Source organism: Silene latifolia, chromosome 7, assembly GCF_048544455.1.
Source record: "Silene latifolia isolate original U9 population chromosome 7, ASM4854445v1, whole genome shotgun sequence".
NCBI classification, from domain to species: Eukaryota; Viridiplantae; Streptophyta; class Magnoliopsida; order Caryophyllales; family Caryophyllaceae; genus Silene; species Silene latifolia.
Genome location: NC_133532.1, coordinates 117,226,837 through 117,246,292, shown reverse-complemented (window position 1 = coordinate 117,246,292; position 19,456 = coordinate 117,226,837). Strand labels below are relative to the sequence as shown.

Genomic DNA, 19,456 nt, shown 5'->3' with positions numbered 1-19,456 from the left:
CATAGGAGTTGATGAATCGTTAATGGTTTAGGCTTAGAGACATCCACCTCTTGATATTAGTGTCAACCATAGACCGAGTCCTAGAGAAACTCTCGTTTATGACTAGGTCGTCCTACTACACATGCTTAGTCTAATCCGATTCCGTGCCTCTCGACTTATACAACGAATTAACAAACTTAATCAATGAATAAGGCCTTTAAACAAAAATTAAACGTGGTGGTGCAAACATGTGATAGAAACGGTTAGACAATATTATAACATACTCCCTCCTATTCTAAATAACTCTCCCTATTTCCTTTTTTTGTCTATTCACAATACTCTCTCTATTTTTTTATTTGGTAAACTTTTATACTTATTTTAATCACCTCACCCCACAACAATACCCCACAATACTCATACTTTATCTTATTTTAATCATCTTATCCCACAATAATACTTATTTTAATCACCTTATCTCACAACAATACTTATTTTAATCACACAATTCCTTCCCTCTCTCCAATCCCCTACCCCACTACAATACTTTACCATATAATACTCCCCTCCCTTAATTTCCGTGCCCTCCATGAAATGGGAGGGTTATTAAGAATAGGAGGGAGTACTAGTTTATTGTTACAAATACTTTTTATGTATGACTCTCTTCATTCCCTAGACAAGATATACTACTCTAGCATAATGTAATTGTAAACTAAACTAATTATGCTTATCATTTCAATTGAAATGATTCAAAACCCGAAACAACATGGGCATAAGGAATAATGCAAAACATGGATAAGATTTACATGACGGCGTAACATGGAAGACTTTGAACGAATCTTTAAGCTCTTGCATGATCTTTTGACTAATGGACTCTCACGATGCACTTAAACTCATTTGTATGTGAAATGACATTTTGTGTGAAAATACTCACCTATCCTCGACTCATGAAAATGTGTCTGTAATCTAATATGATAATCATTTCAAAACCACAAGTCAAAACGTTCAAATGCAAACATGAAAAAGAAGCCATATGGGTAGAAGAAGGCAATATGTAATTGGTAAGAAAGGGGAAAATATGAATTATGGTTTGTGGAGCTAAGTCAAGCTAGCAAAAACCAAGTGAAAGGATGCTCAATCTCGAAACTAACCCAATAATTCCGATACAAATCATAAGAATTCTCTCCAAAATATATGAATAAGACATGAGAGTTTTCTTACACCAACCTCTTCTTCTTCTTTCAATTCAAATCATACTTCTTTTTTCATTTCATGTTTTTTTTTTCATTTTTCTTATCTTTTTTTTTTCCTCAATTTTTTTCATTTCAATTCATCATTCTTTTTTCTTTCATTTTTCCTTTTTTTTTTCTTGCTTGATTGAGCATTAAGACCAAGCTCACATGATATTCAAACTTTGAATCAAATCCCAAATGAGCACCCAAACAAAACCAAACAAAGCTACTAGCTCAACAAGGTAGGCAAATTATAATGTAGCTAATGAAAAATGTTTGTGAAAGGGTCAAAAAGGCAAAAATAATCATGTGAATGGCTTCAAAATGCTATAACAAATGAATGCATGCTTATAAAGAGATGAAATAAAGACCATACTTGTGCGTTTTGATGAAACACACATCATAAGGAGACAACACTTACCTAAGAGAGACCGGATATGGATGCATCGGTCTAAAGAGGTTCTACCTTACCAATTTTGTAGCTCGCCTATAGTCAAGATCAAGCCTATTCGGTTCATTTTCCATCTCCCACCTACTATGTCAAGACGTCCCTGTGTAGCAATTATCCCATCATAAAAGAGTAAATCATTAGTTAAAAGCTATCATTAGGATAAGCAAAAAGGGAAAGTAGGCTACAAGCAAGCAAAAAGCATAATTAAATTTCTCTCAAAAATTTTCAAATTTTCTACACTACATGCAAACTACACTATATGATGCAATCTCCCCCAAACTAAACACAACATTGTCATCAATGTGCCAACAATTAAATTACCCAACTAAACCATAAAAATAGCTCAAAATACATAAACAAGAAACTAGAGGTCATATTTAATGGGTTGCAAGACATAAACTAAAATGCAAAACAAATAAAACTTAGAAGACTTGCTAGCCTCCCCCAAGCTAGTATGTATACGGGGGATTTCTTCATCATTTATCTAAGAAAATGGCCAAAAGTTAACCCCTTCCTTCATTTCTTCTTCTTACCACTCCCACTTCCGGATGCTTCACCTTGTTGACCACTTCCACTAGAATCATCCTCTTGGAGAGTAGTGACATACTCACCAATGTTTTGGCCACTACCAAAACCATCACCATAGCTACTATAACCACCATACCCACCATACCCTCCATATCCTCCATGTAATGCCTCAACTCCATTATCCGAACCCGAACCGGGAGCATATGTAGTAAATGTACCTGCATCATTGTTAAGAGGGGGAGAAGGAGGAGGAAATCCACCCGGGGATAAGTATAAAATGAAGGGTGTGGCCTCGCGGGTTGGATTACTCCTTGTCTAGCAAAATGATCATATATGGGATGCAATGCAAGCCTTTGGTCATCACGAATTGTATTAACACTTAAACTTAAGTCTCGCATCATATCCATTATTTCTAAACTAGAGGGTGAATGACGTGCTTGAGAGGGTTGACCTCCCTCACGTCGCTCAATGGTGGTACGTGTCTCCCCTCGAAGAGGCAAGTGGTAAGTAAGTCTAGTAAAAGGGGCACTCCCATGATAGGGCTTAGTGTGAACTATGGCCTTAATTTATTTCTTCTCTTCGGGTAGACTAATTGAGTCTTGCCGACCGATTTTCCAAACCATGTTAGGGTGAGCATCCCTAAACCAATTGCAAGAAAGGAATTATTCATAATCTAGCCCAACCCTTTTTTTTCCCTAGACATAAGCAATGGTCTTAAGTTGGTGTTTTCTTGGTTGAATCTACACAAGTGGTGAGCAATCTTTGTAAACAAACCTCCTAAGACAATACAACTATTCTTTGGGTTACATTGTTTGGTCAAGTGGACCGCAAAGTGGTAGGGAATGTTAATCCCTCAATTATCTTCACCATTAACATTAAGGAATGCACCCAAAATCTCCACCTCAACCTTCCTCACCGAGTGAGGCTCATTTCTCCCAAAAAAGGTACATCCCATAAACCTTTGCGAAACCCGAATGTCGGGGTAGTGTATGTATTGGTGATGCTAATGGTCCCAACTTTGAAAAGAGAAGTGAGAAATGGCATTCCATGTCAAAACGGGGTCATAAGAGTCTGGTGATTCGGTAGGTAAGTCTTTATGGGGCAATTGGAAGATCTTAGCGAAGTCCGCTAGGTCTATTCTATGGTCCTCATTAAACAATCGGAAAGTCACAAAAAGTACAAAACTGGGTTTCTTCGACCAACGAAACTCAAAAGAGCTCAAGAACTCAAGGGTGAGTTCGGGAAAGGTCTTATAATCCATTGTATAACAATGTTTGATACCAAGGTTCTTAAATAATGCCTTAACATTCTTAGGATGAATTTAGTCGGTTTCATACCTTTGCTTCTTAGGATGACCCAATTGTCATATTGCTTTTGAGAATTGAAAATTATTCCGGGAAAATCCGAATCTTGCCATTCCGGGACCTCTTCCATTTGCACATCCTCCGCTGCCCGGGAGGATTCCGCATCACCTCTTCTCCTTTTAGAAGCACCTTGGGTAGGAGGTTTTCTTGGTGCCATTTTTCTGAAATTTAAGACAAAAATTCATCTTAAGGCAAACCAAAATTCATCCAAATAGACATAATAGAACGAATTAGTGAACTAATTCATACTATAAACATGAATAGAGGCATTATATAATCAATTTCTAGCACAAATAAGCACAAAATCAATTTCCCCCAATTTGAGTTAGGGTTTGATAAACTTGATGAAATTGATTGAAATGGATGAAATTAAAGAGAAAAGGAAGAGAAACTTACTTGATGATGTGAATGGATGATTGAATCTTGCAAAATGATGAAGAAATTGAAGTTTCCTTGTGATTTTGAGTGAAGAAATATGATAGAGAGAAAGAGGAGACTAAGTACCGTCGGGTTGCTTGAATGAATGAACAAATGATCTTTTTTTTTTACCCGTGCTAAAGAAAAGCCAGCCAACTACGAAACCACGTCTCCGATCGGGGCTGGCAATCCCGATCGGGGTTGACCAGTCCATTGCCTTTTTGCCTTTGCTTCCATATTCTATTAATTCCGTCTCGTTTTTCGAAAACTACATCCCCGAACGGGTTTTCTTGCATGGGGAAGCTTGCTATTTTCTCCTCTAAATCTCTTTTTTTTTTTTTTTTTCATTTTCACCTATAAATCACAAAAACAAACATCGTCAAGTCGAATATTTTATTTCTAATCTACGAAAAACAGTAAATTGCGGAAAATTAAAAGCAAGAAACAAATAAAACAAATAAAAGGTTTGGGTTGCCTCTCAAGAAGCGCTGGTTTAACGTCCCGCACGACGTAAGTAGCTATTTGATCAAGTTTTATCATTGAGCTTTCCACCAACCAAGCTCCATTTCATAGCTCTCTTTGCATTCCGCAACCATTTGATATGTTTCAAATAAAATTTCCCTTTCTTTTTGGCGCTCTTAGAAATAGTGCCCTTAGCATCGTCACCTACAAAACAAACAACACCAATATTGTCCAACGGATCCATCAGTAAGGGTCCAAGTGTAGTAGAGGCATTAAAAGAGTCCACAGTGCTAAGTAAATAACAAGACTCTTGTAATATTGGGCTTCTAATGGTGTTGTTTTTGCTAAGGGAAACCCGGTCATCACCCACTTCTAATGGTGTTGTTTTTGCTAAAGGAAACTCGGTCATCACCCACTTCTAATGTCAACCTCCCATTTTTCACATCAATTAGCGCACCCGCGGTGTGTAAAAATGGCCTACCAAATATAATTGGGGTTTGTGAGTCCTCGGCCATGTCAAGTATGAGGAAGTCAACGGGTATGAAAAACTTGCCAACTTTGACGGGCACATCTTCTAAGACACCTAACTGTCGCTTTAAAGAACGGTCCGCCATTTGCAATGTGATACTTGTGCATTTTTAGAGCACCCATGTTAAGTTTTTCACAAATGGAATAGGGCATGACACTTACACTAGCACTTAGGTCGCAAAGAGCCTTATCAATGGTATATGTGCATATAATGCAAGGAATAGAATAGCTACCGGGGTCCTTAAGTTTCGGGGGAGACTTGTTTTGTAAGAGTGCACTACACTCTTCGGTGAAAGCAATGGTCTCAACCTCATTGAATGATCGCTTCTATGAGAGGATTTCCTTCATAAACTTTGAGTAGGAAGGGATTTTGGTAAGTAATTCAATAAATGGGACGGTGACTTGCAAATTCTTAACAACTTCCAAAAACTTACCGAACTTACCTTCCTCCTTGTGCTTTGCTAGATGACGGGGAAACGGTACTTGAACAACTTCCTTTGGAGGAGCATCCTCCACATCTTTCTCTTTCTCTTTCTCAACCTCAATAGGAACATCGACCTTCTTTGAATCGACATTACTCTCCTTAGCATTAGGAGAGGCTTCTTTGTCAACAACCACCTCATTAGTTTCTTGGGTACCAAGCTTGCTCTTTTTCTTAAGCATCAACAACCGATGGGGAAATGGTACACGATCCCTAATAAGAGGCTCTTCACTAGCCTTCTTTTTGTCATTTCCCCAGGCTTAGGCTTTTTAACAACCACTTCGTCATCCAAAGTCATGGATGACCCATCATAGCTTGTACCGCTTTTCAAGGAAATGGAATTAACGGTCTCGTGTGGTTGCGTACCTTGAAGTGGTAGTTGGCCGGTTTTCCTTTGAGAGCTAGAAGCGGCTAGTTGAGCCACTTGTTGCTCCAACATCTTGATTGCGGCATTGTGAGCTTGATCATTCTTTTGGATTTGAGCCAACAATTCCCTTTGCATTTGTACTATCAATCCCTCAAGTTTACCTCTTCTTTGGTTATTTTGTTGGCCATTTTGTGGTGGACCTTGATTTTGTTGGTAGTTTTGTTGAGGTGGCCGTTGTTGGTTTTGTTAACCCGGTGGAGGATTATACTTTTGTTGGTGAGGTACATAGGCATTTTGTTGTGGTGGGGGTTGAGGGTTAAACACATTATTACTTCTATAAGACATATTCGGGTGGAATCTTGAATTCGGGTTATATGTATTTGAAAATGTACCCGGTGGATAAGAACTTTGTCTTAGAGCTTGAAACATTTACCTCCTCAATAGTAGTTTGGCAATGAGCGGTGTAATGACCCGCACCTCCGCAACCGTCACAAACAATGATTTGACTCGTAGAAGACACATCATTGAGTTGTTGAAGGGAATCTCTAGCACCTCGTTCCGCTAATTGTTGTTGGAGTAAGGCAAGTTGAGCTAGCAAGACGGGGTTGTCGGAGGATTCTTCTTTACCTTTGAGTGGCACACTTCGGGAATTGACATATTGTGCGTCATGGATCGCCATAGATTCGATCGTGGCATGAGCAATATCGAAGTCAATTTGATCAAATCGCTCATTATTGGCGGAATCAAGAATCCTTCGGGACTCGGCACAACATCCATTGTAGAATGTTATAGCTAGGAACCAATCGTCCAACCCATGATGTGGCCATTTTCTTTGCAATTCTTTGTACCTCTTCTAAGCCTCATATAAGCTCTCAAGAGCTTGTTGACGGAATCCGATGATTTGACTCCTCAAGGTTTGAGTTTTCTGCGGTGGAAAAAACTTTTGATAGAACGCAAGAGCCAATGTTTCCCAATTGGTGATTCCCATAGCGGTGCGATCAAGGCTATTGATCCAAAACTTGGCCTTGTCCTTCAAAGAGAAAGGGAAAAGTATTTCCCTTATTTGGGCTTGAGTGACGCCCGTTTGACGAATCATGGAGCAATAGTTGCAGAAATTTTGCACATGTAAATTTGGATCCTCCAAAGGACTTCCCCCAAATTGCTTCCTCTCGACAAGGCTAATGAAAGCCGGTTTGATCTCGAAGTCCGGCGCGGTAATTTGAGTAGTTGTGATACCGGCCGGAAGCATGGTCGCGGTGGGCTTTGAGTGATCGGAAAGTTTTACCATCTTTTTAGTTAAGATGGTGGTGGTGGTGGAGATGATGAACTTGAAACCTCTTCTTCTTCAAGAGCTTCTAGATCGTCTAAGTAAGACTTTCTAGCACTTTTAACTTGCACGGGAGAAGTGGCTTCTTTCACTTCTTTCCAAAAACGTCGTCTTCTCCTAAAGGTTTTCTTGGGCTCGGAATCCGGCGAAAGCAAATCTCCACTACGAGATGACCTGGGCATAAAACAACAATTTCTAGAAAATGATAAGTAACGGTCATAAGGAACAAGTGTTCCTTAACACAAAAGAAAACAAGATAAAAATCGACAAATCAAAACGCAATAAAACCGTGTTCCTCGGCAACGGCGCCAAAATTTGATAGGCTATCTCACACCTATGCAAAAATAAATACCCTAGACACAAATGAATGTAGTACGTAGGGGTCGAACACAAGGAGACGGGAATTGCGTTTATGAAATGCTATGGTAAGATTCTTATCAAGGTCGATTTCGTTTGGTTTTGTTTGTTGTTTGGATTGATGACTAACAAATATCAAGATGTAAACTATATGATAAAAGAGAGTCTAGGGGAGTCGGGTCGCGCATCCAAAGGTAAATATATGTTCATGTTAAACTTGGTAAAAATAGCATTGTCAATTGTTTAGTTTAGGGGAGTCTAGGGGAGCCGGGTCGGGTCTTATATGCAAAGGTAAATATCATGTGAAAATTGGGTCATCCTAAGAAGCAAAGGTATGAAACCGACTAAATAAATTAACCAAGCTTCTTTGACCAATATTGGAATTGATAAGAATGTTAAGGCATTATTTAAGAACCTTGGTATGAAACATTGTTATACAATGGATTATAAGACCTTTCACGAACTCACCCTTGAGTTCTTGAGCTCTTTTGAGTTTCATTGGTCGAAGAAACCCGGTTCTATGCTTTTTGTGACTTTCCGATTGTTTAATAAGGACCATAGAATGGACCTAGCGGACTTCGCTAATATCTTCCAATTGCCCCATAAAGACTTACCTACCGAATCACCTTACTCTTATGACCCTGTTTTGACATGGAATGCCATTTTTCACTTCCCTTTTCAAAGTTGGGACCATTGCCCTCACCAATACATACACTACCCCGACATTCGGGTTTGGCAAAGGTTTATAGGATGAACCTTTTTTTGGAGAAATGAGCCTCACTCGGTGAGGAAGGTTGATGTGGAGATTTTGGGTGCATTCCTTAATGTTAATGTTGAAGATAATTGGGGGAGTAACATTTCCTACCACTTTGCGGTCCACTTGACCAAACAATGTAACCCAAAGAATAGTTGTATTGTCTTAGGAGTTTGGTTACAAAGATTGCTCACCACTTGTGTAGATTCAACCAAGAAAACACCGACTTAAGACCATTGCTTATGTTTAGGAAAAAAAGGGGTTGGGCTAGATTATGAATATTTCCTTTTCTAGCAATTGGTTTAGGGATGCTCACCCTAACATAGTTTGGAAAATCGGTAGGCAAGACTCAATTAGTCTACCCGAAGAGAAGAAAGAAATTAAGGCCTTAGTTCACACTAAGCCTTATCATGGGAGTGCCCCTTTTACTAGACCTACTTACCACTTGCCTCTTCGGGGTGAGACACGTACCACCATTGAGCGGCGTGAGGGATGTCAACCCTCTGAAGCACGCCATTCCACCTCTAGTATTCATTCACCCTATAATCTGGAAATAATGGATAGGATGCGAGAGTTAAGCTTAAGTGTTAAATACAATTCGTAATGACCAAAGATTTACATTGCATCCCATATATGATCATTTTTCTAGGCATGGAGGAATTCAACCCGCGGGGCCACACCCTTCATTTTATACTTATCCCCGTGTGGATTTCCTCCTCCTTCTCCCCTTCTTAACAATGATGAAGGTACATTTACTATATATGCTCCCGGTCCGAATTTTTGTGGCTCGGATTATGGAGTTGAGGCATTACATGGAGGATATGGAGGGTATGGTGGCTATGATGATTATAGTAGCTATGATGATGGTCTTGGTAGTGGCCAAAACATTGGTGAGTATGTCACTCCTCTCCTAGAAGATGATTCTAGTGGAAGTGGTCAATAAGGTGAAGCATCCGGAAGTGGGAGTGGTAAGAAAAAGAAAGGAAGGGGTTAACTTTTGGCCCTTTTCTTAGATGAATGATGAAGAAATCCCCCGTATACATTCTAGCTTGGGGGAAGACTAGCAAGTCTTCTAAGTTTTATTTGCTTTACATTTTAGTTTATGTCTTGCAACCCATTAAATATGACCTCTAATCCCTTTTGTTTATGTACTTTGAGCCATTTTTATGGTTTAGTTGGGTAATTTAATTGTTGGCACATTGATGACTATGTTGTGTTTAGCTTGGGGAGATTGCATCATATAGTGTAGTTTGCATGTAGTGTGGAAAATTTGAAATTTTTTGAGAGAAATTTATGCTTTTTGGTTGGTTGTAGCCTACTTTCCCTCTTGTTTATCCTAATGATAGCTTTTAACTAATGATTTACATTTTTATGATGGGCTAATTGCTACATGGGGACGTCTTGACATAGTAGGTGGAAGATGGAAAATGAACCGAATAGGCTTGATCTTGACTATTGGCGAGCTACAAAATTGGCAAGGTAGAATCTATTTAGACCGATGTATTCATACCCGGTCTCTCTTAAGTGAGTGTAGGTGTCTCCTTATGATGTGTGTTTCATCAAAACGCACAAGTATGATCTTTATTTCATCTCTTTATAAGCATGCATTCATTTGTTTTAGCATGTTGGAGCCATTTACATGATTATTTTGCCTTTTTGACCCCTTCACAAACATTTTTCACTAGCTACATTATAATTTGCCTACCTTGTTGAGCTAGTAGCTTTGTTTGGGTGCTCATTTGGGATTTGGTTCAAAGTTTGAATATCATGTGAGCTTGGTCTTAATGCTCAAGAAAGAAAAAAAAAAAAAAAAGAGGAAAAATGAAAGAAAAAAAATGATGAATTGAAATGAAAAAAATTAAGAAAGAAAAAAGATGAGAAGAAAAATGAAAAAAAACATGAAAAGAAAATGAAAAAAAGAAGTATGATTTGAAAAGAAAAAAGAAGAAGTAGTTGATGTTCACATATTTTGGAGAGTTTACTTATGATTTGTATTGCAAATTTGGTTAGAATTGGGATCGAGCATCCTTACATTTGGTTGTTGCTAGCTTGACATTAGCTCTACAATCTACAATTCATTTGTTCCCCCTTCTTACCCATTACATATCGTCTTCTTCCTACCCATTTGGCTTATTTATCATGCTTGCATTTAATTGTTTTGGCTTACTAGTTTTGATTTATTATCATATTAGATTGCGGGCACATTATTATAAGTCGAGGATAGTTGAGTATTTATTTACAAAAATGTCTTTTCACATATAAAAGAGTTTGAGTGCACCGTGAGAGTCCATAAGTCAAAAGATCATGCAGGAACTTAAAGGTTCATTTCACGTTTTCCTTTCTACGCCGTCATGTAAATCTCATCCATGTTTTGTTTTATTTCTTTGTCCATGTTGTTTCGGGTTTTGAATAATTATGCTTAGCTTGTTTTAGGATATTGCAATTGATGGGATATATTTTCTTGCTTGGGGACAAGCAAGGGTTTAGCTTGGGGGAGTTAATCATGTGAATGGCTCCAAAATGATATAACAAAATTTGATAGACTATCGTATACCTATGCGAAGGTAATTACCCTAAACACAAATTAATGTAGTAATAGGGTCGAACACAAGGAGACGGAAATTGCGTTTATGAAATGCAATGAAAAGATTCTTATCAAGGTCGATTTCGTTTGGTTTTGTTTGTTGTTTGAATTGATGACTAACAAATAACATTGTCAATTGTTTAGGCTTAGAGACACCCACCTTACGATATTAGTATCAACCATAGACCGGGTCTTAGAAAAACTCTTGTTTATGACTAAGTTGTCCTACTGCACATGCTTAGTCTAATCCGATTCCGTGCCTCTCGACTTTTAGAACGAATTAACAAACTTAATCAATGAATAAGACCTTTAAACAAAGATTAAACGTTGAGGTGCAAACATGTGATAGAAACAATTAGACAATATTATATCAACCTAATTTATCATTTTACATATTTGATTTTGCATGGCTTCCCTAGCCCCTAGACTAAGGAGTTTAGCTACTTATATTAAAATGTACTCCCTCTGTCCCGGTCATTTGTGTCATTTTCCATTTTTCGATGTCTCAGTCATTTGTTGTCCTTTCTATTTTAAGAATGAATTTGATGAGTAATTTGATCAATTACACTCAATTTATTCCACTTGTCATTTAGTTATTGGCTCCCTTCCCATTTCCTTGGTATTTGTGCCAATACCAAAGGACAACAAATGACCGGGACAGAGGGAATAATCTATAAACTATGTTGAATAAAATGCTAAACATGATTGTAGAGATGATATAAACTAAATGATATAACATAAAATATGAGATTAAACTATGTGGTGAAATTGAAATGCTAGCGATGTTATTATGAAAACGTAAATAGAATTGTAAATTAAATAAACAAGAGTAAGAATTACTGAAATGAGGAACTAGAACTTGAATTGCAAAGAGAACCAAATGCTTGAATTAGCTTAGAACCAAATGTTTAACATCAACAAAAGCTTAACAATAATGAAACTAAATATGAAAATTAATGAGAGAATTTTGCTTAAACTATTATAGTGTATGAAAGACGTGAGAAAACGATGTCCCTAATGACGTATTAAGGCCCTTATTATAAGAAAATAGGGGCATAACGTAAAAGTCCAAAAGAGGGTCAACCCCGATCGGGGGCGTGGTTATCTGGACATTTCTTCTTAATTCCTTGTTTAAATGTTGAGGGAATCCAATGTTTACGATAAATGATCCTTAATGCACCCGGATAAATGCTTAATCTATCATCTTAAGAGCTTTCAAAGAGTATCCTATGCTTGATCTTTTCCATATGATTTTGGACTTCTCATTAAACTCTTTGCAGGATCATTTTGCCTTGTCTCACAGACTCTTGCTTCGGCTTGGAAACACCTTCCATTGTCATGCTTGGTCCATCTTGTTTCCACTTAGCTTAATGAACTTGGTGCTTGCTAATATGATAGGAAAAAGCCTCTAAATGCTTAGATTTCTACAAAATGTAACAAATACAAACAATACACCTAGAATACAAGATTAGCTCACAAATATACTAATTAAAGTATGATTACAATAAAACCGAGCTAAAATTGGGAGGTAAAAGTCTATATAAAATGAACACATCATGCATAGATAAAGACAAGCCTTTTGTAATACCCTAGGCACCTTTACTTTTGTCTTTTCTAACAATATGAGTGATACTTGACCCGTTACAAGTTTGTGACGGATATATCTCTCACAAAAGAGACATATTGACTCCATATAGGCCATTCATTATGCCCCATAGGATTGATGATTCGACAATTACTAAGCTTATACTAGTATTTAGCTTGACATATTCATTCTATTTATTCTGCCCTTGCGTGGATTAAATTGCCCTTGTAATAACACACAATTGATAACTATAATTTTAGTATCGATTTTAGCCCTATTTATATCTATATTTGATTTGATTTTGTTTGTTTTAATCGATTAATAGCTCACTTAATATGTTAATTAGTAATTATTAGCTTTATTATAATTATTGCAAATTATAGTTATTTTTTGAGAATTGGTACTTATTTTGTTGTTTTAGTGATTGTAGGAATCGGGTCACGAGAATAAGACGAAGATCGAGGAGCAAGACGGTAGTAAAGCGAGTCAAGTGAACGAAGCTCTTAACAAATGAACCATCACCAACCTCGTTCATCAACAACAATCAACCACCAGCTCCTCAAACTCGAATCCAATGTGCAGCCAACACATCACTACGGCTCCATCTTTCATTCACATCACCGCTCTTGTTCAAGCCCAAACACATGAAACTCCGAGCAGCAGCATCAATTGACCACCGCGATACTCATCTCCCCTGCTCATTCTCGCCAGAGCACTTAGTTCAAACCCGAAACCGAATGCAAAACAGACACAACATCAATTGACCACCGACGAGTTCACCAGCAGCTGCAATTGTTCACAAATCGAGTCACCTTGGACGATTCCAGATGAGCAGCCGAGGGGTGAATAGATGCCCGGCCGGGCATCTTGATGTTTTGATCGGGTATAATATTACACGTCCGGGTACAATGTTGAGAATGAGAATATAAGATGTGTTTGGGTGAGTCGTGGCATTTTGACCAATCAATTTTTAATAAAAGCAAACAAATAATAAATTCCCCGAGACTGAACCACATATGGCAACGATTAATATAGGACACTCGACTAATAGTTGTGAGTTTTCATAACTGACGAAGAATTGAGCACACTGATAAAATTTCCAATTTTTGAAGCTTTCATGTACAATTAATGGTTGTCTTGTCTTCTAGGATTTTGCTTTGAAGGGTGATAAAGCAATACCACTCCTAAACCATGCAGAAACAATGTTAAGCTAAAGTCGTATCACCTATATTAAATTAATCTTAACTCAATACTAACAAATAGTTAGTGATAAGCAGGGTATCGTACCCACAGGGAGGCGTAATTATCTAGTTTGCTAATGATTAAGTTTGTCTTAACGGTAACGATTTTCTTGAAGGAATTGATTGGTTTGCTAAGACTAATTGCAAAATAAATAAATAACGAGTTCAATAAGATTAAAAGATCTAAGGATCGACCTCACCCTCCGTTATAACCTCTACATTGACTTAGACTCGACCCCTCCTACTTGGGTGACCCCGACACCCTAGTCTTTCTTCTTATTGTGTTTACCTTGTTTGTCTGCTTACTTGTTTATTTACTTCGTGTTCTTAGTTTAGACTTTTAGCATAGATAACCACTTCAATTATTAACCGACTAGACTAAAACGAAGACCGAGACTTGTAAACCATTTCTAACATACCATCTTTGTGGATCGACCTGCTTACCCTACTACATTCATTAGTTTGGTATTGAATTTATAAATTATGTTTGCATATCAAGGAGTACGACAAACTCGGTATCAAGATCCGGAAGCAATTCGTAATAAACTAAGACTAAAGTATTGTAAGAGTTTTTAACGTAAAAGAGGCGTAAAACAATAATAATGCACGAGTTTAGTATTTATAAAAACATAAACCGACTTTAGGAAATTGCGCCTAAAGTCTTCAGCACGTAGGATACTCAATCTAGTGCAAGTGCACTCGATCTAGTACACACTGCACACTTGATCGAGGAACCTCAGAATTCAGCTTCTTTTCATGTGTTTCTCTTTTTCTTTTCTTTCATTCTTCTTGATCCTGTGTCATCCTTCTTATACTCCGTCTTGCCAACTCCGTGATGCTCATTATCAACCATTTGTTTCTCGAATGTATCCAATATGCATTAAAACAACAAATGGCGAAAGTATCGACATTCTAGCAATAACGGCGTATAAATCAATACTATATATTAATTCCAGAAACCAAGGGACTTCAATGTAATTAAAGAAATCTATACAAATTAATTTTACTATATAGTTTTAAATCGATAGCACCGAGTGATGGACCTGATAAAGGGACCTCAATGTAAATATTATATAGTTTTGGTTAAAAGTATAATATAAATATGCCTTGATGAAGAATATTTTTGGAAATTACATTAAATTAAGGTAATTAAATTTAGAAAACACAAGAATATAGTGATTTTCCTTAAAATTAACATGCCCCATTTATGGAATTAATTAGTATCATCATAGAATTATATATTAAATTAAATGTAATAAAAGTAATAGTAGCAGCAACAAGATTAATGAAATTAACGGTATTAATGTGGGAGTAGTGACAGTTATAATAATGATAGTGAGAGTAGTGAAAGTAACTACGAATGTAGTGAAAGTAACGGTGGTAACAATGAGAAAAAATATGAACAATTAAATAACCAATCGACTCAAGAAAATATTTTATTTATTTAAATATAGGCCGGATAAAATTAACGGGAATAATGAATTTAACAAAAAAATAGAGGAATTAGTAAAAGAAACAATAGTAACCACGGGAGTAGTGAACGTAATGATATTAAGAAAGAATGTCGTGAAAGTAATAATATTAATAGCGGGGTAGTGAAAGTGTCTCATAATTTGAAAATAAATTTTACATTTCATCATAATTACAAGATATGCCGTAGAAAAATATATTACAAATAGTAAACGTGTGAGTTAGACAACTCCAACATAGTTTATTTCATTGAAAATAAAATTTAACGGTAAATAGAGGTAGCCCGGGCGAAGCCGGGCACCAAACCTATATAATTTTCCTAAACATTTGTAAGAGACTAAAACATGGTTAATTTCCTTAAAATAAAATAATCAAGCTTCTATATAATTAAATTTTAACTCAAACTATATAATATTTGCATTGAGATCCCTTAATCGGGTCCATCACACGGTGTTATTGATTTAAAACTATATAGTATAATTAATTTGTATAACTTTCTTTAATTACATTGAAGTCCCTTGGTTTCTGGATTTAATATATAGTATTGATTAGATGTATAGAGATGTTAATTATTTAACATACAAAAATATAATATAAGTAGGTTATAAATAATTCAAGTTAGATTCCATAATATATAATATTGCATAATTCTTTCTATTTGATTTAATGCATATATGTAATATATTTATATAAATATATAATCCCCTTAAAATTGCATGCCTAAGTAGCAAAAGTAATTTCGTAGTAAAGAAAAGAATCGTAGTAACATTGGATATAGTTATATGATAGTAATCACTCATTTGAAAAAAAAAATAGTAAAAGTAACAATATTATTAGCGAGATTAGTGAAAGTGGTAGAAACAACAACGGGAGTAGTGAAATAATCAATATTAATGCGTCAATAGTGAAAGTAACAATAATTACGGCGGGAGTAGTGAAATTATCAATATTAATGCGGCAGTAGTGACAGTAATAATAATTACGGCGGGAGTAGTGAAAGTAACAATGATTACGAGCAAGTAGTGAAATGTTATTACTATTGTTTCATTAATAAGAGTAAAATATTAATAGCGGGAGTAGTGAATTTGTCTCAAAATTTATTTCGTCGTAATTTTAGGATATGTCATAGAAAAATATATTAATGATAAATTTATGGGTTATGCAACTTTAAGTAATTTTATTTAATAAAAAAAAATTAATGGTAAGTAAAGTAGCCCGGGCGAAGCCGGGGACCAATACTAGTGACATATATAAGCACAATACCGTCTCAAAAGTAACTAAGGGAAGGCATAAATGTGTGTATAATTATGACTCATCACTATGCATCAACAATACTTACGTTCTTAGAATCGAATTACACAGTATGTTTTTGAAGAATTTGAGTATGGTATAGCATAAGGCTGTTAGGGAAGAGAAACCAAAATTTAGAAGACGCGAATAAGTCTCATATGCTGTTATTAAGGTAACTTTGTCCCATTTTTTCATCATCTAGAGGCGATTTTTTCCTTTTTCAAGTTAAGAATTGTGAACTTCGTTGAATATAAGATTTTGCCATAACTACCAACTTTGAGTATTATGTTCTTGAAGTAAATGGATTGACAATTTGAAAGTACATCTATTGACATTAAGCTATTAGCGACATTTTTAGGTTTTATGTTATTAAAGTTCGCAAATTCATATTTCATATGGGCTATTTCTTGTCTGAAATAAGACGGATCAAATATAGTCATTTTACGATAAAATGTTACTATTTTCAGGGTAAAAAGTCACAACTTTAGTTATAACATTTTGTCATTACATGATTACTTTCTATTAAAAAAATGGTGACATTTGGTCCGTATTATTTCAGACCGTCTGAAAAAAAAACTTGTTGATTAAAGTTTGGTTCTATCTATGTATGTACAAAGTTGTTTGTAAGGGTGGACTATTAGATTATGTAAAAAAATATCCTCATATATAATTGCGTGAAAAAAAAAAGTTGTAATAGGGTATTTACGAAATTAGTTTTTAATTTTTTTTTTTTTTTTTTTTTTTGGTGCTTAAGAGGGGCCAAGCCCCAGTACAATAATAGAAATTAAACACGAACTAAACGTGGAAATGCTACGCCTAGAGCATCTTCACGAAGGATAGAACGGAGACCATCAGGAGGTTCTTCTAGGTAGGTAACGGTTGTGTTTGCGTTGATCCCTTCATTAGCGAGCCAATCAGCTGCTCTATTTGCTTCACGGAACACATGATGGAATTTAATTAACCACCCATTAAGCTTGATTAGGTCGCGACATCGTTGAACGAGTGGCCGAAGGCTGCTACTTAGTAGTTGTTCATGTTGGACAAAATCCACGCAAGATGAATTATCCATGTGGACAATGAGCTTCCTTATACCCAGCGCACGAGCTCTTTCAAGTCCAACCACAAGGGCTCGCATCTCAGCCCGCATCGAATTGCATACACCACAGGAGAGGAGAAAGGCGTGTACAAAATTACCCGTCTCATCGCGGATAATTCCACCACAGCCAGCAGGACCGGGGTTTCCCTTCGAGGCCCCGTCCGTATTTAGGAGACACCAGCCGTGTGGTGGTGCTTCCCAACGGATAAAACGCTCTTCGTGGGTTGTGCTGGGTATAGGTATGAAAATGTCGAAAGGGTCAAATGCCTTACGCGAAATTTCAAACTGATGGCGGAGGAAAGGGATAGGATCAGTCGGGTTGTCAGCTGCTCTTCCGAACGTAATGTTATTTCGCCACCGCCAAATCCACCAGCAGGTTATCGCAAACTTCATTGACCAATTATGTGAGGGAAACTTCATCTCATACCTAAGTGTAATACTTCTTCCTCTATGATATATTGATATGTTGAGAGCTGTAGCATGTTGAGGGAAACTTCATCTCATACCTAAGTTGGTGATAAACACTGAGATAATGGTGACAGACCTAAACGGCCCGAGGTGGATCAAGTTTATTCATAAGTCATCTCATAGGCGTCGAAACAATAATAGATAGACGAGATCCATTCCATCTATTGGATGGATAACAAGTCATATTAAGTGATGAGAATCCAGTGAACAAAGATACATTGTACTTCTATTTTTCACAGTTGATCATATTATTTGAATCTGAGTACGGTTTTAGACATACCATACCTCTATCTTATTTTTTTTTATATTTGTAATCGGGTACTTCATTGCATAATTAGGATCTCTTCCATTTTACATTTTGTATAAACAATTCGTTATATCACATACACCTACACCTTTACATGATTTTAACATTTATACTTCATACTCTTCACAAAATAATGCACTAATCATGATTTACACTATGATATCATATAAATTTACAATTGGTCTCCCTTGTGACGGGTTACCATTTGTGGCGGATAATTTGTGAGTAAAAATGGTAACAAAATGGGTTAGTGGAGAAAGGGGACCACATGAACAGTGGTGCAGAAAGAGAAAAAATGGGTACTTTGTGAGGTAAAATGGTATCCGTCACTCCAAAGTGACGGATATTGCATGTCACAAATGAGAATTTGTGATAAATTTAATGGATATCATCCCTTATGTGCAATAATCCACAAGAATAAAAATTATTAAATTGGACCGTTCCAATTCTTATCTCATACGAAGTATATTTTTAGTACAACCTCAAATATAGTGTACAAAGAAGTTTTCTAAAATTTGTAATTGCATGGTCAATTTTTTTTTTTTTTTTTTTTTTTTAAAACTTGAGTTTCACATTAAATATAATCAGATTACATAGTTTGTAATGTATAGTTTAGCTTCATTTCTATATAGAACTTTATGCAAAAGATAAACGAAATATACATATTTCTAAACGAGTAAGGCCATTTTTTTTTGATTTAATTTCAGCTCATTTCAGTTTAGTTCTATTGAGTTCGGTTCAACTTCGTTTAATTGAGTTCAGTTCAGCTCCACTAAGTTCAGTTTAGACAATTTCAGTCTAAAAGAACAGGTCTACCACGTATACCGAGAGTAACAGGCTCTTTACGGGCACGACTAAACATGTTGAGTGAACGTACGATAACATTTTTAGATTATTAAATGAAACATGTGACGATTTGCATCATAGATTATGATAAGAACGCTACAATCTATATTTTTAATTTTTTTTATCATGTAATTGTAAATGCACGAGTTACACACTAATACTAAATATAAAAAAGACTTACTCTGTACTAAATAGGAAAATAAACATATATATTGATGGGGCATATTCTGCACCCGCTGACCGAGTCAACATATTGAGCAAGGTCAAAGATATCCACAACAAGTCAACGACTTAGACAGCCTAACAACCGACGACTGTCTTTGTC

The 19,456-nt window shown here is 36.3% G+C and overlaps 1 non-coding gene across 1 annotated transcript; it reads left to right on the top strand.

Moving 5' to 3' along the window:
* Positions 1–6,615: 6,615 nt before the first annotated feature.
* LOC141593829 (small nucleolar RNA R71) lies at positions 6,616–6,723 on the top strand. The gene has a single exon (XR_012521889.1). It is a non-coding gene; the product is annotated as a small nucleolar RNA R71 (small nucleolar RNA).
* Positions 6,724–19,456: the final 12,733 nt, after the last annotated feature.